The 19,881-nt window shown below is 42.5% G+C and overlaps 1 protein-coding gene across 2 annotated transcripts in view; it reads left to right on the top strand.

The window, feature by feature from the left end:
* Positions 1 to 19,881, top strand: part of LOC139598952 (spindlin-Z-like) — a 106,969-nt gene that overhangs the window by 818 nt on the left and 86,270 nt on the right. The window lies entirely within an intron of this gene.

Genomic DNA, 19,881 nt, shown 5'->3' with positions numbered 1-19,881 from the left:
AGTGCACGTTGAGGGAGACAGGTATGTCTCTGACCTGTCATCTATTGGCTCCCCTCGTGAAAAAATGTGGTGAAGGGGATGTGAGGGTGGTGGCCGGGCTCGGCCGAGCCTCAGTAGCCAAAGGCTGGAGTTGTGAAAGTTGCTAACGCGTCGGGCTGGCAGCACTGGAGTTGCACACGCCACCGCTGCTGTCCGGGACACCCAGAGTGTGTGGACGTATGCTCGCGCTTTGCTCGCGCTTTTCTGGGTTCCTTTGTCTGCTGCTGTCGCCGCTTTCCCCTCCTCCCTCGATTCCCTCTCTCTCCTCCCTCCTCTCCTTTCTTTCCCCCTCCCTTCTTTCCCCTCTCTTCCAGACTCAAAACGCTGCTGCAGCTGCAGGTTTGTAAATACTGGACTAACACACACAACATGGCTGACGTTCGCCCTGTTCCTTCAACGGGCTCTCCTCTTTCTCCCTCTGTCTCCACTGCTTAGCCTTTTCTCCATTTAGTCTTTTGTTTCTTCTCATCCATCTCCCATTAAAAAAAAAAAAAAAAGAATTCACCCTCCTTATTGCGCCCATGGCGGGATTTCAAGGGTAAGGATTGTCACTTTGGAGTCTTTCTCCTTTCGTTTTGCCGTTTACAACAAAATCCAAACCTAAAATTAGAGGGGGTTTGGGAACCTAGCAAGGCCTGGAGGGAGGGCGAGAATTGGCTGAGCCCTGCTGAGAGAGGCTCGGTTGGAATGCGCGTATCTCTTTGGGGGGAGGGGGCTGATGCACTAAAGTGCTGGCAGAGATGAAATACTGTATTATGCTTGCAAAAATGATCTAGTAATTTCTTTCATTTTGGGATATAGCTCAGTATAAGGTATTAACTTGGCACAGTCTTATTAAAAAAAAAACCTGAGCTACTTATGTTAGAATAGGCATTGTGTAGTGAAAAAACATAGCATAGGTTTTCTTGGCTTTCTCTGTATCTCCTTGTCAATATCTTAAATAGCTCACAGATCACAGGATATGAAACTGAAATTAACACTTGCCAGGTCTCTTTGTGTTGCTAGTTTTCTGTCACAGAATTATTTGCCCTTGTGATGACAACAGTATAAACAGAAGCGTGTTGGTTTTGTTCTTAATAGGAGCATTTTTTCTTAAAAAGGTAAAAGGCATGGCATTGTGAACTGAAGTGTGATACTGAACTACACAACAGCATATTTCTGACTTTTAACACAAGACAAATGTTCAGTTCAGCACCTACCAGCCTCATTTATTCAGAGTACTCTCTTCTGACTTCAAAGAAAATAACATATTTTATTGGGTGGTTGGGATTTTTTAATGACATAAAGCTAAAATAACATTTTAATTTCTTGGGCATATGTAAAATGATCTGCTGGGGAACAGCATATCTAGGTTGTAAGGATGAGTACTCAAGGTGCAAAGGATGTGATGCTTTCTATTGCTTTCTAAATATGTGTTACTGTAACTCATAGTCAATGTTTAATTTTCAAAGATTATATTTAAAAACACAGTCTTTATTCAAAGTATGAACACATTGATAGCCATGGCTTCTATCAGAGCAGTGCCCTAAAGTAATGTCCTAACTTTTTGTTTTTGTTATTTTGCTTTAGAAGCTTCTACTAGAGGAGCACTGGTATAGCATAATCATATTTCTTATTGAGTTAGAAGTAGTTACTGCATTTTAATGCTAGAATTAAGTATCATATAGTAAAACATTCTTTAATTTCTCTCCTGCTTTTTCCCTCCCCATTAACAAGTGTTGATTAACTGGAGAAGACTATAAATTATAGGATCGAGTTTACCACAATGTAAAACTTGAGTGGAGTAATCCAAATTGCATTTTGAAATATGTATTCAAGTCATGGCTCCCAAGCCAACTGTAATATTTCTAGATGGAAAAATCTGAGCAAAAGTCTGTAACTTGATATGTTGGTGAATTTGTGCAGCACTCAGTTACTCTAACTATCATTAACTAATCAAAATATTAGTTAACTAATTTTTATTTTATCTATGAACAGTGTAAAATGGGCCTGGCAATGCTAAAGTAATTTTCAAGTAATGATGAAATTATTTATTTGAATAATATACAGTACTTATTAATTTTTTTTATGTGACAGTGGTTGGATTTAACTTTCTCTTTTAATCTAAAATGTGAATTTGGTGATGACATGCAGAAATGTAGGAGGTGAATTTATTTGACTATTTGAGAGGTTGAGGAGAATGTTTTCCTATTCTTTGACCATGTTGTAGCTGACAGTCCCCTTGTATTAACAGTGCCAGCTACTTTAATTGAAGTGCTTTGGATTCAGTCCCTGCAGTTCCATTTTCTGGGAGTGATCAGTGGTGTGATAACCTGGTTAGTCTTAATGTTCCTTTCTGGAGGTTTTGGCTTGTTTGATTTTGTGTCAGAGTTCTGGGGAGCCTATCTGTTTGGTCAAGTTTAAGATTGCTTGTATCTGCAGGTTTGGAAATGCTTTAGGATAAACGTGCACTAATAAAATATATTGTTAATGTTTAAGGTCACTGGTTGATCTCTCATCCTTCTGTTTTCAGAGTCTTCCTAGTGGTTCAGAGGTAGTCCTGAATACCAAGTTCCCTATGTAACTGTGTCTAGCCTATTAAGATGATAATTCCCTCTGAATGTGTACCTCAAAGGCTTTTTAATTCTATCCACTGTATTGCTTGGTGGGTTTTTTGTTTCCCCACATTACTATTAGGTCAGAACAAGTAATGAATATAGACAACATGGGTAACTATTCTGTTTTAAGATTACTATAATGACTAGGTTGTAAAGTATAACCTCACTTAGCAAACTGATGTCTACCACTGGTGCTGCTTCTTAAGGTGATATTGATTTGCCCAGATGTTGCCAGTCACTTCTAAAATGAAGAAGTAAGCTTGACATTTTCAGAAGTGTTCACTTGATGCCTTGGAGTAGCTATCTAGAACAGAGGCTAGACAAAGTTAAAAAAATGAAGTAGGTATTTATCAAAGGCCTTCAATAGATACACCTTGGGCAGTGCAAAAGCCTTGCAGAGACTACACCCAAGATGGGGTTTACTGTTGTTAGATATATACTGTTGTTAAATGCATACTGCTAGTGGATATTTAGTATTGAGACTCGACAAGGCAGAGGCCTTGTCAAGCCTCTAAAGGGGGAAATGATGCCTTAAGTCTTAGCTTTTATATTTTTCAGATCCTGTACTACATTAGTGTATAACTCTGAACTCCATATAGAGTGTTAGTAAGCTCTCTTCACATTTTGGTCAGACAAAACAATCCTTCCAGGCCTGAGAACAAAGGACACTATCTGCCTCAGGCCCTGAAAAGTATAAAAAAAAGTGAATGGGGGGAAGCAAACCGGGGGAATAGGACTTCATTACCTGAAGCTATAATTGGACAACTAACCTCTGATATGCAGATAGACCAAACTTACATCTGTCTGAGAAACTCGTAACCATCGTCCATCTTGGATGTAGTCTCTGCGAGGCTTTTGCACTGCCCAAGGTGTATCTACTGAAGGCCTTTAATAAATACCTACTTTATTCTTTTAACTCTGTCTAGCCTCTGTTCTAGGTAGCCATTCCAACAGTAAATATCTAACAAGAGTAAATATCTACTTGATCTAAAGCATACTAAGCTGTGTTTATGCTTATTTCTGAAAAAAAGCCTTCACCTATCTACACCTTAAGTTGACTCCCTGTCCTGGTTTAGGGCAAATTTGTGAGAAAAACCTCCAAATTGGATGCCTCTAGAAAGCGAATCCAAGTGACCCCTCCCTCAACTGGTTTGGGAAAAAAGATTTCCTTGGCGAAAAGAGGAAAAAAACTTGTTTATTTAACTGGCAAAGCATTCACCAGCACAAAAAAAAAAAAAAAAATGAACACTATTAAACAATAAAACCTCTTGCCAATCTAAAGAGATGACAAACTCAGAGAGTCCCCTTCATGTGTTGTAGCTTGGCTCACTCAGTCTCTTATCAGTCCTTCCTGTGCCGGAAATGCCGTGGACCAGGCCTGGCCCGGTGGGCCACAGGCATGAGCTCTTGGTGCTCTTCTGGGTGTTCAGTCCAGAGCAGGTTTAAACAGTTTCAAGAAAAATAAAAACCACAGTCTAGGGAACTTCTCTGCCTCAGCTAGCTGAAAACTAACTAAAAGCAAAGGAGAGCTCTCTCTTGCTGTCTGTGCTGTAGACAACACATTCCAGGAGAAGGATGCAGGGGAGCAAGTGCAGTTTCTGATAACAAACTTTGCGCTTCTTCTCTCCCCGCCTTTGCTCTTGGAAACAGTCTTAAAGGTGCAAAACTTATTTCTGGGCTAAACAGACAAATGGGGATACAAGCATCATAAAGTCACCCCAGGACACCCCCTTTCAAAAATATCAATTATGTTTTTTTTTTTCTGAACCTGTATTAATCACATTTAAGTGTAAAAATGAACTTTACTAGATAATGACTTCTTACTCCAAGAAGCACAACTGAAAGACATATCAAATATCAGATTTCTAGTCTGATATGTGTTAAGATCAAATAATAATTTTCACAACAGTTTCCTAGTTTAGAATGTATTTTCTTTATTAAAAATTCTTCCCTAATATGTTCAAAAAAGGTAACTGCACTGTATAATTTCAAGCTTACTGTTGAGATTTTTAAATCTGAAATTTTCCAGCAGCACAGAAGAAAGCATGTTCTAGATTACTTCTCTTGTGACATTTTTTTAATTGGGTATAATTGGCCAGGTTGGGGTATGGGGGGAGATCAGAGTATGGCTTCAATGAGTGACCTCTGTGGGAGAAATTTGTGGACTGCCCTGTACTGGTTAGAGTTGGTTCTAGACAGCTCATCAGGAACCCCATTGCAGGTCATAGATGAGCCAATCAGTAAACTTTGTGGTGCCTCTGTGAAAATAAAGCAAGGAAGGGTGGTAAATGCTGAAAAAAAAAAAGGAAGAAAAGAAATAACAGCAGCAGAGAAGAAAGAGGAGACACAAGACCATGCTGGAAAAGGAAGAGAGCAGGAGCTCAAGTGGTAGTCTGAGCAGGAGCTGAGAGGCCTGACTCTAAAGGGACTGCTACCAGTACAGGAACCACCACACACTGACCCAAATTTCCTGAGCTGCCTCTTGCCCCATCAAAGAGACTTTTTTGTGTGGTGATGGGGTTGGAGACAGAACAGAGGGGAGATTTTGCAGAGGCAAGGGATGATGAAGTGGATTGAAAGCTGTCTGAATGGCTGGACCCAGAGAGTGGTGATCAGTAGCAAAGTCTAGTTGGAGGCCAGTAGCTAGTAGTGTAGCCCAGGGGTCAGTACTGGATCCAGTCCTTTTCAGCATCTTCATTAATGGTCAGGATGGATGGGGCAGAGTGTACCCTCAGCAAGGGAGGGAGTGACATACCAAAGGGTTGTGCTGCCACTCAGAGGGACCTGGGCAGGCTGGAGAAATGGGCTGACAAAAACCTCATGAAAATCACCAAAGGGAGGTGTCAAGTTCTGCCCCTGAGGAACAACTTCATGTACCAGTACATGCAGGGAGCCACCTATCTGAAAAGCAGCTTTGCAGAAAAGGACCTGGAGATCCTGGTGAGCACCAGGTTGAACATGAGTCAGCAATGTGCCCTTGTGGCAAAAAAGCCTGATGTTATGCTTGGCTGCATTAGGCAAAGTATTGCCAGCAGGTCAAGGGAGGTGATCCTTCCCTTATATTAAGTACTGGTGAGGTCACACACAGTATACTCCTGGAAAAGCTTGCAGCCCCACGGCTTGGACAGGAGCACTCTTTGCTGGGTTAAGAACTGGCTGGATGGCTGGGCCCAGAGAGTGATGGTGAATGGTGCTGCACCAGTTGGCGGCAAGTCACCAGTGGTGTCCCTCAGGGGTCTGTGCTGGGGCCAGTTCTGTTCAATATTTTTATTGACGACATGGATAAGGGTATTGAATCTTTCATTAGTAAATTTGAAGACGACACTAAGCTGGTAGCATGTGTCGATCTGTTGGGAGGTAGGAGGGTTCTGCAGAGTGACCTGGAACGGTTGGATGGATGGGTGGAATTCAATAAGATGAAGTTTAATAGGTCCAAGTGCTGAGTCCTGCATTTTGGCCACAATAACCCCCTGCAATGCTGTAGGCTGGAAATGGTGTGGCTGGACAGTGCCCAGGTGGAAAGGGACCTTGGGGGTACTCATCGACAGCTGACTGAACATGAGCCAGCAGTGTGCTCTGGTGGCCAAGAAGGCCAATGGCATCTTGGCCTGTATCAGGAATAGTGTGGCCAGCAGGACCAGGGAGGTCATTCTTCCCCTGTACTCGGCACTGGTGAGGCTGCACCTTGAGTACTGTGTCCAGTTCTGGGCCCCTCAGTTTAGGAAGGATGTTGAGACGCTTGAGCATGTCCAGAGGAGGGCAATGAGGTTGGTGAGCGGCTTGGAACACAAGCCCTATAAGGAATGACTGAGGGAGCTGGGTTTGTTTAGCTTGGAGAAAAGGAGACTCAGAGGTGACCTTATCACTCTCTACAACTTCCTGAAAGGTGGTTGTAGTCAGGTGGGGGTTGGTCTCTTTCTCCAGGCAGCAACTGACAGAATGAGAGGACACAGTCTTAAGCTGTGCCAAGGGAAATTTAGGTTGGATATTAGGAAAAAGTTTTTGACAGAATAAGGGATAAAGTTCTGGAATGGTCTGCCCGTGGAGGTGGTGGAGTCACCATCCCTGGATGTGTTTAAAAAAAGATTGGATGTGTCACTTGGTGCCATGGTCTAGTTGAGGTGTTAGGGCATGGGTTGGACTCGATGATCTTGAAGGTCTCTTCCAACCTAGTGATTGTGTGTGTGACTACCATGTCCAGTTCTGGGCTCCAGAGTACAGGAGAAATATGGACATACTGGACTGAGCCCAGTGAAGGGCAACTAAGATGATTAAGGGACTAGAACATCTCATATCTGAAGAAAGACAGAGAGCTGGGAATGTTTAGCCTGAAGAAAAGAAGGCTCAGGTAGAATCCTACTATCTATAAATACCTGAAGAGAAGCTGTAATGAAGATGGAGCCAGACTCTTTCCAGTGGTACACAGGGACAGGACCAGAGGGAATAGGCACACAGTGAAACATAGGAGATTTCATCTGAGCATTAGAAAACACTTCTTTACTGTGAGGGTGTCTGAGCACTGGGACAGTGTTGGGGAAGATGAATCAGGAAAGCCTTATAAATATGAATGCGTGGCAAAAGATTTTGAGAATATAGAAACTAGAAGTGAGATTGAAATGAAAGCATGCTTTGAGATACCTTAGTTACTGAACAACTGGAAAGCAATGGTGTGGCTGGCTGAAGGCAATCCCCTTTTGATGAAACAATACCCTCTGCTTGCAGACAGGTCCAAGGGTCAGAGCAGACCCTACTAGCTTAGCAGAAGGGGTCCAAAGAGTAGTTTTAAGGGTTTAAAATGTAACACAGTATGGTAATGTAATGATTCTTATAGGCTGTATGTAAATGCTATAGGGTTTGTATATTGTACTGGATTAGTTAGTGAGAATTAGAATATTCAACACAGAAGAAGATTTATTGTATTGTAACAGGAACTTCACTCTCTTACGCTCTTACTCTCTTACCCTCTCATCCTCTCTCTCTCTCTCTCTCTCTCTCTCTCATCCTCTTTACCACTCTCTTCTCTCGGGCCTGCTCTGAGCTGTGGCTGGCAGCTCCAAGCAGGGCCCCTGCACCCACGCCCTTTGCAATAAACCGCAAGTTCCACGACCTGGCTTCAGAGATCTCTTGTCTCCATCCGTCCCGACTGTCCTACCCCCTGACGCTCCTACAGGACAGGTTGCCCAGAGAGATGGTGGAGTCCTTGTCCTTGGAAATATTCTAAATCTGTCTGGACATGGTACTAGACAACTGGCTCTAGGTGGCCCTGCTTGAGCAGGGGGGTTGAACCAGATCACCTCCAGATGTCCCTTCCAACATCAACCATTCTGTTATTTTGTGATTTCTGAGGGAGAATGAGCATGGCTTTTTGTTTGTTTCAGTAACAGAACTGGTAATTAGAAGTTTTTAATTGACAACAAATTAAATTGTTCAAAATTCCCCAAAAATCAGTAAACTTTTTTGCTCATAACACATTCATGTTAAGTTTTCCTGTTATCCTTTTTCAAATACTGTGTCAAACATAACTAAAATTCAGCACAGTTCTTAGGTCTCTGGTATGCTTAGATAATGGCCATCATCATACCAATGAACATTTTTTTTTTAGTTCTTCTGTATATCATTGTCATCGTTGAGTCAGAAACAGAAATTAAGGCAACACAACTCCATGCATTTTCAGAAGGCATAAAAACTCCTTTATTACAAAACTTCACATTTTTATAAGCAACATCGTTTACCCAGAACCTGATTGGTTCTTAATAACACTTGTCACCCAATTGGTTAATTAGGAACAACACCATCTTTCCATAAACATCACGTGGAACACATGTTCACAAACACCAGCTGCAGAGACTTAAGAATTGTTTCTCATTCTTTTCTCTGAGCTTCTCACAGCTTTCCCTGAACGATGCCTGGGAAACTATCTGTTTCTCTCTGAGAACGTCCACATATCTGTAACTTATCTGGTCTTCAATTTGAATTGTAAAATGTTTGGAGAGTAAACTGTCTTTAAATTTTCTAGAAATTGTACAAATAATGAAAATAAGGCTTAGAAAATGTAGGTTGTCTAACACATCTTGTACTCAAAAGACAGCTACATCTGTATGATTTGGGATGGTTATTTGTCTATCCTGTTCCTTAATCTCCTGTATATTGGGCAGTCATAAGATCTCTATCTTAATGTTGAAAGAAGACACAAGGTTTCATTAATGGTTGATTTGCCATCAGTGGAGTGGCAGTTATAGGATATCTGATCTGTCAAAATATCCACTGACAGGAGTGTCTTCAAAAAACAGCTTAAGAGAAAATTCTGTCTCTTGCGTGGTACAAATACTTTTAAAAAATCTGACTCTTAAATGCTTTTGGAGTTTGAGAATACACAGGTGTTTGATGTATTTGGAAATTGGAAATCAGAAATCATTAAGTACTTATTGCTTGACATTTTGTGAGTAGCGGGACCATTCACAAAAGCTGCCCTCAGGTCCCATAGGGTCATCTCTGCTAAGGAAAAGGCTTTTTCTAGAAGGGACTCAAGATAGAAATCTCTCTTGGTCCATTGACTGCTGAGGGCACCTCAGGTGACTACTGGCTTATTTTTATTGCTAGTATTTGTGAATGAAATCTCTTTTGATCTTCTATGTGTGTCCTCTGTCCCCCATTTTATAAGTATAAACATACTTTATTGTTAGGTGTCAACCATAAGACAGAGCAAGCAACCTCTCTTCTGGTTTATGTGCTGTCCTAATGACACTGAAATCGGCCAGAATAAATTAACACAATTTGAAGCATTAGAAAGCAGGCATTCTTTATGTAGAAAACACAGAGGATCTCTCCTTATTCTGTGTGTTCAATGAGACTTTACAACAAGGTATTTATCCATCATCATCATACATATTCATTACAGCATATCTCCTATCTGATACATAAACATCACTTCCTTAGAACTAATTTGCATGCATCTGCCTCCTACTGGAAGTCCTTTTATGGTCCTGGAGGGTCATCAAAAGGGGTCTCTGGTGGTTGTATTCACTGAATGCTTTGATATTAAAGGTGACCTTTCCTTGAACTTTTTCTTTGGGCATGTGCTGTTGCTTCTTGTTACGTAACTTGCAAAAAAACTTACTGTAGGCCTCTTTACCCATTTCTCCACTGGTTCCAGCTATGTTTATCATCCTGTGTGCATACCTTTACATCCTTTTATCTTTTTTTGCCAGTTAGTCATTAAGCTCTGTTCAGCAACTTCAGGGAAACTGAAAATTTCTATTCTCTATGTTATTTATCACTAACAATTCACTTGTTTAAAGTTGGGGGGAGGGAGGGATTGACTGACTCCTACCCTCAGTTATAGCAGTGTTGGCTTGTATAGAGAGGATGATGAGGCAAATTTAATTCATATGACTAGAGATGTAGCTGTCAATGTTGGATTAAAAGTATATTTTAAAATGGTAATGACTTGGGACAGGATTCTTTGCTGTGAATGAACATCCTAGTTGTCAGTCATGCTGAGGCCTCTAACCACAATTCTGGGAGACTATGTTTGGGTGAGGGTAGAGCAAGTTTAAATATGAAGCAAGGATGTGGTGGGAAAAAATAGGAAGAACAGGAGCAAGTTTTGTGGGTCAAAACAAAACCAGGGAGATCACTTGCCAATTAACTGCCATGAGCAAAACAGACTTGGGGAATTTAATCACCAGAGGAGTGAGGTTTTGAAAAAGCTTAATTATTGCCAAGTAATTCATATATATATATATATATATATATATAATTCAAATATTGGGAAACAGAATCAAAACAAACATTAAAAGACTTATGGAGAACACACTTAGGAAAACACTTTTCCTTCCCTTTTTCCTGGCCTCTGCTTTACTCCAAACTCTTCCCCTTGCCCCTTATGTCTGCAGGTTGCACTCAGCCCCTTCAGTGATGCAGTGTGTGTATGTCTAAGTTGTTATGGTCAGCATATAGCAGCTTCTCTGCTGCTCATTCCTTGTCACTTTTTCTGTTCTGGCATGGGTTCTCTGCAGACTGCAGTTCCTTCAGGAATGTTTGCTCTCCTATGAAGCTCTTTCTGTTCTGACCTTGGTGTTTCCTCTGTTGTTTTTCACTTATTTTTGTTCCCTTCTCCCATTTTTAAATGTTTCCACAGAGGTGCTGCCAGCTTTGATGTTTGGTTTAGCTTTGGCCTGTGATGGATTTGTTGCTGAGCAGGCTGGAACCAGCTGTGGCAGGTGCAGGGTAGTCCTTAACTTCTTGCCACATACACCCAATGAACTATGAAAGGCAGAGGGAGGTGTCTGTTCTTGTGTGTGCTCTATTTATCCATAGGATAGACTTCCAGAAAACCTTACCTGTATATAAGGGGAGGGATACCCTGCTTTCTGAGATCCTAACTTTTTCCCTTTCTGTGAGTTTTTTTGTTTGTTATTGCCAATATATATATTTATGCAAAATCTCAGGAAATCCAGGACATAATTAAGTGTTTATGTTGTTGAATCAAGTTCAGGTCAGACATAAGGCTTTCTGCAAAATTTTTTCAAGCTAAGAGGAGGAGGATCTGTCTCTTGTCCCTGCCAAAAGTTCTCACTCTAAAGTCCTATCTTGGTGAATGTACTTTTCCATTTCTTTTCCATTTGTGCCACATGTGCAATGAATAAAATAATTTAGAAGCAAGATTTTTTAATAAAAATTATTATCAAAGTAAGAAATTAATACACATTTTTTGTAGAACAAACAAGGTATACTAGGGGGAAAAAAGATTCCAAGATGGTCTTCATTCTTAGAGTCTTGGCTTCCTTCTTGCCATATTTTTTCACCTCCCTACTAATACAGGACAAGAAGAACTAAATGTTTGAGGCATATATTTTGCTTGTCTGTAGAGGCAATTCCTCAAAGTCTATTCACAGATAGTCCTTCCAGTTATATAATCTTTTGAAGTACAATAACATAGTAACATTACCTTCTTTCTCTGCTGAATTCTCACATCTGTAAATTATTCTAGGTGTTGGTAAGTGCTACCAAATACTGGTCCAGTTCATAAGGGGAGTGTTGTTTTCCCAGGATGCTAGGTTTTTTGTGTTCTGAAAAAACATTCTAGCAAGAGGGGATAAGCATAGAATACAGTGTGAATTCTTGAGCTACAGGTTGGTTTTGACAGCTCAGTTAAAAGGAATTTAAACCAGTTTTGCTAATTTCTGAAGAAAAACTGTTCATATACTTACAAACTTATGCAGGTGTTCTCTGAAAGTATATTTTTTCATAGCCCAATATACAACTTTTCACCAAATAACTTTAAATGTTTATTCTTCCTCTTAAATACTTCCTTAAGATCTTCTGGTTATCATTTATTTTCATGGGTATGCAAATATGCATTAGTTTCAGAGCCAGTTCTTTGTGCATTTTTTCCTCCACTTCTTAAAACACCAGCAGTATCATGATCACTGTTCTCTGTTTTTTCCTCCCTTTCTGGGAAGGGTTGTCAGTTTTGCAACTTTATTTCCCCACATTCCTTTATTTTTTCTTTTTTAATTATGCAGGATGTTACTTGTTTTCCATGAAAAATCTGAAAGACCTGTATATAAATAGAAAATAACATACAGTGCTATGATGCGGAGGAGTAATCTTTTGTGTGTGTGTGTAAAAACCAAACTCACAACACACCAGTAAAGTAGTTTAAGTTCTCATTTGCCCTTGTTGATGATTTCAGTGTTAATTACAATATTTAAATTATCAGTATTACAGGGCTATGATTTCTTTTCTATAGCTGTGCTACTCTTCTACAAGCAACACTTCACTTTAAAGAACTATTTTTCACTGACCTTTCAAATTTATAAATATATAGAATATTTAGCAGGGCTACTCTCAAGGAGTTTTTCTCCCAGTCAGTGCTCACATCTGGGATTGTCCTGACCCAGATGCAACACCTTGCACTTGGATTTGTTGAACTTCATGAGGTTCTCATGGGCCTAATTCTCAGGTTTGACCAGGTCTCTCTGGCTGGCATCCCTTCCTTCTCTCGTGTCAGCTGCACTGTTCAGTTTGGTGTTATCTGCAAACTTGCTGAGGGTGCACTCGATCCCACTATGTCATTGATAAAGATATTAAAGAGCATAGGTCCCAAGACAGAGCCCTGAGGGACACCACTCATCACTGGCCTCCACCTGAACATAGAGCCATTGACCACAAGTCTCTGGCTGTGTCCATCCAGAGGATTCCTTATCCGCTGAATAGTCCATACATCAAATCCATGTCTCTCCAATTTGGAGATAATGATGTCATGTGGGACCATATCAATCCAAACTGAAATAAAACTATCTATGCGGAGGTGGGGATGGAGGGGGAAGGGAGGAGAAGGAGAGACAAAAGGATAGAAAGGGTAACAATAAAGAGGAATAGGGCCTAAAGGCCCAACAGCATTTAACAGCACTTTAACAGTATTTAACTTAAACTATAACTTAACTTAAACAATTTAGCAAAGGATTCATATAGGATTTAGTATACCACAACAGTAATTTACTTAGAGGCCTAACTTAGAAATCTAAAGTACTTAAGAATCTAGGAGAGCAGCATTTCTCCCACATTTGATATAGCATATGCGCACCTGCATGAACACATAAAGAGTCTGCACAATGTACCTGTGAAAAATTCCCCTCAAAGGTAGTGAAATACTCACTTCAGATGCCTTTGCATCTTCGCAATTGGTGAAGGGTTGAGCCTTGAGGAATGGGGGTATCAGCCCAGGATCTGTTGTCATTTGATAGTCCTCAAGTATAGCAAATTTGAGAGTTTGCTGGCTCTGAGAGGCTCCACTCAGAGGGAGGTTGCTGGTTGCAGCTGCCGTGGTCCAGGAGAGCTCAAAAGACCTCAGTTTGGACTGCTGTTTATAGGCTCGCAGGAGAGTGGGCTTTGGTCATAACAGTGTTTCATCCTGGCCACACTTCAGGTCGGAAACTATCTTTGAAAGTGTGAGAACAAAAATATCATTCCACTTGACTTGTTATTCAGGCAAAAAAATTTTCCAAGGCTGTTCATTAAAAAAAGAGCAGGAGCTCATAAGCCAGCACTAGTTCCTGGAAGCAGTGTTTCTGATAAACTCAAGAGGAGCTGAGCCCAGGTGCTGTTCATCAAGCCCAAGGCCTAACAAACATTTCTGAGATCATAGTGCAGCCTGGGGGAGGTGAGGGATGCACCACAACGAGTAAGGACAAAACACTTGCATTCTACTACTTGAAGTTCACTTGCATCTACCTATGGTGAGTTGACCTTGACTGGCTGCCAGGTACCTACTAAGCCATTCTGTTACTCCCCCTTGTCAACAGGATGGGGAGAAAGTAAGATGAAAAACTCATGGGGTGAGATAAAGGCATTTTATTGAAGAAAAGCAAAGGCTATGCATAGGAGCAAAAAGTTTTATTTTCTACTTTCTATCAGCAGACAATGTCCAGCGACTTCCTAGGAAGTCCTCTCTAATTTGATATCCTTCTATTATAAGGTCATCCACCTAGTGGATGAAGGGAAGGTGGTGGATGTAGGTTTTCTTGGATTTTAGTAAGGCTTTTGATACTGTCCCTCACAGCATCCTTTTGGACAAGTTGTCCGACTGTGAGATGAGCAGGTTCATGGTGCGCTGGGTGAAGAACTGGCTGAAGGGCAGAGCCCAAAGGGTTGTAGTTAGTGGGGCTACATCAGGCTAGTGACTGTTCACTAGCAGTGTTCCTCAGGACTCAATTCTAGGGCCAGTTCTGTTCAATATTTTGATCAGTGATCTGGAGGCAGGAGTTGAATGCACCATCAGCAAGTCTGCAGAGGATACCAAACTGGGAGGTGCTGCTGACTCTCTTGAGGGCCAAGAGGCCTTGCAGAGGTATATATTTAGATTGGAGCATTAGGCGGTCATTAATGGCATGAAAATTAGCAAGAACAAATGCTGGATTCTGCACAAGGGACAAGTATAAATTGGGAGAGGAGTGGCTGGAGAACATGCTTGCTGGAAAGGATTTGAGGGTGCTAATTGACAACAGGCTCAACATAACTCAGTAGTGTTCCCTGGCAGCCAAGAGGGCAAAATGTGTTCCAGGGTACATCAAACACAGCATAACCAGCTGGTCAAAAGAGGTGATTATCCTTCTGTATTTAGCATTGGTACAGCCTCACCTTGAGTATTGTGTGTAGTTCTGGGCCCCACAAAATGCTGGAGTCAGCAGAACTGCCACCCTGGACTTCTGGAGGGCAGACTTTTGCCTGTTTAGGAGACTGGTTGAGAGAGTTCCTTGGGAGGCAGTCCTGAAGGGCAAAGGATTCTAGGAAGGCTGGATGGGTTTTAAGAAAGAAATCTTAAAGGAGCAGTACCAGGCCATTTCCATGCTGAAAGAAAAGCCAGCACAGAAGACAACTGGTGTGGCAGAACAGAGCTTTAGCTCAAACTCAGGGAGAAAAAAAGAGTTTATCAGCTCTGGAAAAAGGGGCAGGCAGCTCAGGACTACAAGGATGTCATGAGCTCATGCAGGAATAAAATTAGAAGGGCCAAAAAGCCCAGCTAGAAATTAATCTGGCCACTGCTGTAAAAGACAACAAAAAGTGTTTCTACAAATACATCAGCAACAAAAGCGGGGAGAAGAAGAATTTCCATCCTTTTTTGGATGAGGGGGGAAACATAATAAGAAAGGATGAGGAAAAGGCTGAGGTACTGAATGTCTTCTTTGCCTCAATCTTTAGTACGACCAGTTGTCCTCAGGGTACCCAGCCTCCTGAGCTGGAAGACAGAGATGGGGAGCAGAATAAAGCCCCCATAATCCAGGAGGGAATGGTCAGTGACCTGCAGTGCCACTTAGACCTCCACAAGTCGATGGGGGTAGATGAGATTCACTCAAGGGTACTGAGGGAGCTGGCTGAAGTGCTTACCAAGCCACTTTCAATCATTTACCAGCAGCCCTGGTCAACCAGGGAGGTCCCAGGTGACTGGAAATTAGCAAATGTGACACCTATCTATAAGAAGGGTCAAAAGGGGGATCTGGGGAACAACAGGCCTGTCAGCCTGACCTCTGTGCCGGGGAAGGGCATGGAGCAGATCATCTTGAATACCATCATGTGATACATACAGGACAACCAGGGGATCAGGGCCAGCCAGCATGGGTTTATGAAAGGCAGGACCTGCTTGACAAACCTGATCTCCTTCTATGACAAAGTCACCTGCTTAGTAGATGACAGAAAAGCTGTAGATATTGTCCACCTAGACTTCACTAAAGCCTTTGCCACCATTTCCCACAGCATTTTCCTGGAGAAATTGGCTTCCCATGGCTTGGACAGGTGAACTCTTCGCTGGGTAAAAATCTGGCTGGATGGCCAGGCCCAGAGAGTGGTGGTGAATGGAGTTACAACCAGCTGGCAGTCAGTCATGAGTGGTGTTCCCCAGGGCTCAGTATTGGGGACAGTGCTATTTAACTTCTTAATTGATGACCTGGTGTCATTGTTTAGGGCATCAAGGCTGGTAAAGGGTATGGAGGACAAGTCCTCACAAGTCTTATGAGGAGTGGCTGAGGAAGCTGGGGTTGTTTAGCCTGAAGAAGAGGAGGCTCAGGGGAGACCCTATCACTCTCTACAACTACCTGAAAGGTGGTTTTAGCGGTTTTAGCCAGGTGAGGGTCGGTCTCTTCTCCCAGGTAACTAGCAATTGGACAAGAGAACAAAGTCTTAAGCTGTGCTAGGGGATGTTTAGGTTCAACATTAGGAAGAAATTCTTCACAGAAAGGGTGATGCAGCATTGGAATGGGCTGCCCAGGGAGATGGTGGAGTCACCGTCCCTGGATATGTTTAAGAAAAGACTGGATGCAGCACTTAGTGCCATGGTCTAGTTGACATGGTGGTGTTAGGTCATAGGTTGGACTTGATGATCTCAAAGGTCTTTTGCAACCTAATTGATTCTGTTTTACCTCATCTAGCAGCCAAGCCCCATGCAGCTGCTTGCTCACTCTCCCGCCAGCAGGATCAGGGAGACAATTGGACATTACAAGCTAGAAAACTCATGGGTTGAGATAAAGACAGTTTAATAGGGAAAGCAAAAGCCACACACACAAGCAAAGCAAAACAAGTAATTAATTCACTGCCATCCCATAGAACATGCCTGTGAAACGTGGGAGCACAAGGATTCCACCCCTTATTCCATACCATTTACATTATGCTCAGGTCTGTTTCGAATGGAGAAGGGAGAGTTTAGACAAATCCCTGCCTTTTCAGGTTTCTGGCAGTAGGCAGTGGCTTTATTGAGGCGGCCAGCACCCCAAAACCCACTCTCGCTCCCGCGTTCTTAGTAATGACTGATCAAGCCTATTACAACATGAATTATTTATTTGAATAGGCCAAGGAAACAGACATAAGGCTTAAACAGATTACTTACTACACAGGATAACACAAAAGAGCTACTAGTAGATAAAAAATACAGTGCACAATAATAATAAAGGTACTTTATGTTACAGCTAATGAAAAAATAGTATAGATTAGGAGTCAGTCACTTACCAACAAATGATAGCAGTGTGCAGAGAATCTCCTAATTTCTCTCAATCCCAGGGAAGTAACTCAATGTCTTAACATCGAGAACCCTCCACACACTCAGAGAGTGTATAAGAGATTTCTGATTTCATGAAAATGATGGTGGTCTTTTATAGTTGTAAAAATGCTAGTGTTCTGCAGTAACTAATTTTAGGTTTTCCTTTCTCACCATTCAAGACAGGATGTGTATTGCTGGCTAAGGAAGTTCTCAGCCAAGATAATTCATCACATGACAAATCATTCTGGCCTAACCTAGCCATATGTTACAGGGAAATAAGCTTTTGCTGTATCCGAGGTGAAAGGTCCTGCCACATGGTCCCACCCTATCTAATACAACCTCATTACCCAACACCCCCCTTCCCGTTCTTTGATATAATATACAGATATTGTTTCCTTAGTCTATGGACCACCCCTGCAAAATGTCCATAAAATGTCCACAAAATGTCTGTTGAATTCATCTTGTTCATGACTTTGGGCTTCATCTGTTCTGGTGGTCACTTGGGACAGGAGAGGTGGTGTGCTGCTTGGAGTTACTGGGCACCAAAGCCAGCTCAGGTCAGGTCACTGCTGCACCTGCACTGCTTCTTGTAAGGCTTCTCCTCCATTTGTTTGGGTGGTTCCTGCTGCAGTAATTCCTGTAAGATGCAACTCAAATCGTGTCTTACAACAATTTAGAGGCATATCATCTTGGTTTGAAAGACAGGTGTCTGCTAAGGAAGGCAGGAGCCTCCCTTGGAATGCAAAAAAATATCACCCCCGCCCCTCCAAATTATTATAATTTTCAAATTAGGGGCTATTAAATATTAAACCCCGATGGTTTCCGAGTGTGGGGGTGCCTGGCTTCTTCTGGCCTCGCTGCTGGACCAAAGGCTGCAGCTGTGGTGTTTTCACTGCAGAGATACCTTTGCCCGGCTAGGTGCTGCAGCTGGGCACTCGGAACAAATCCAGGCAAAGTAGGAACTCAGTTTACCTTTGGTGGAAAAGGTTCAAGCAGCAGTGAAGAGAAAAGGAGCGGGTTCTGTCATAGAGTCTTTAATCCAGAGTTTTATTTCAGCATGGTAGACCTCTGAATGTGGTAACAGCTCCCAGACAGACACCCCGGCCGCATGGTCTCGTGTCCTTTTAAGACCCAGGGACAGGTGAGGGCCAACCAGGTGTGAGCAGGGGAAGGGTCCCGGGATACAGACACTTGGACAAGCCAATGAGCCCAGACCTGAGGAGCATCTGCCAACCACACGATGCCCTGCTGGAATGTTAAGATTGATGGACAGCTCTTAGGCAGGAGGGCAAAAGGGGGAGGGGGAAAGGTTGGCGCACCTGAGGGGGTTGGGATAGGTGAGACAGGAAACCACTGCAACATCTCCCCCTAGTTTTGTTTAAAAAGAAGAGGACTGGGTTTGTGGTGCAGAATGCTTGCCAAACCATGGTTGGTAAATTGGTTCCTCCTCTACAGGAGGTTCAGTGCTTTCCACTGAAGGTTCTATGTCGTTCATTGAAGCACTAAGGGCCTCTAAATGGTAAACTTCAGGAGGGGGAGATGAGCTTGAAATCAACTTGAGAACCATGCATTTGACTAGTCCAAAAACAATGCTAACAACTAAAACAACGATAACTAATACAAACAATACTAAAATTACAGTTGTCAGAATAGATCCCACCCAGCCCGAGAGTCCCCAGCCTTTGAACAGTCCACTCAGCCAGTCGTCAGTTTCTCTCTTGATGTCCGAGGTCTTTTGCCAAGGTAGTCCATATGTGCTTTGGGCTGAGGGACTATCCAGGAGATCGCTGGTGGGAAGATCACAAGTAGGACGAGGAGCAGGCTTGGTCTCATGGCATCTTGAGGCTACACACGAACCATGGGATCTAAACTGGTACAAGGAACTTAAGACAAACATATTACAAACTATTCCAGAAAGGAGGCTTAAATGGAATTTCCTCCAGAGAACACATGCGGCGTTTCCTTCTCCAGGCAGCATTGGCAACCTGGGGCGCTTCTGTAGATTTCTCTGAGACCTTGGGAACATAGGGCCTTACCCATTTGGAAGGAACCCACTTTAACCCAGAGGGGGTGGACACACAGGCGTATCCACGTCCCCAAGTAACCAATTTGTAAGGTCCCACCGTCTTCCTAGTCTCAGGGTCCTTTACTAAAACTGGAGGCTTTTCTTTCATCAACCTATGACTGCTCCCCCCAAAGTGGCGTAGGATGGGCGGGTTCAGGCTGTCAAAGGAAAAATTCAGAAAATTTATTGTGAACGCCCTGGACAACCAGATGTGGGGGGGTTCCACCTTCAGAACCTGTTGTTGCTGGTCCAGGACTCTTTTGATGTCACGGTGAGTCCTTTCTACAATGGCTTGACCTGTAGGAGAGTAGGGGATGCCAGTTTTGTGCTCTACTCCCCATTGCTGCAGGAAGCTCCCGAACTCCTTGGATTTATAGGCAGGCCCATTATCAGTTTTTAACTCCTTGGGGATGCCCATGAAAGAAAAAGCCTGTAAGAGGTGCTTAATGGCATGATTAGATGACTCTCCTGTGTGGGCAGAGGCATAGACCGCTCCAGAAAAGGTATCTACACTAACATGAACGTATTTCTGCCGTCCAAATGACTGTATGTGTGTTACATCTGTTTGCCATAGTTCACAACTGTTCAACCCCCTAGAGTTTGCTCCCGTACTCACTGTAGGGAGTGCATGTTGTTGTCAATTTGGG

The sequence above is a fragment of the Agelaius tricolor genome, unplaced genomic scaffold (genome assembly GCF_023055355.1).
Source record: "Agelaius tricolor isolate 1412-34295 unplaced genomic scaffold, bAgeTri1.0.p SCAF_21, whole genome shotgun sequence".
In the NCBI taxonomy this organism is placed as follows: Eukaryota; Metazoa; Chordata; class Aves; order Passeriformes; family Icteridae; genus Agelaius; species Agelaius tricolor.
This window is presented reverse-complemented; position numbering and strand designations above follow the sequence as displayed.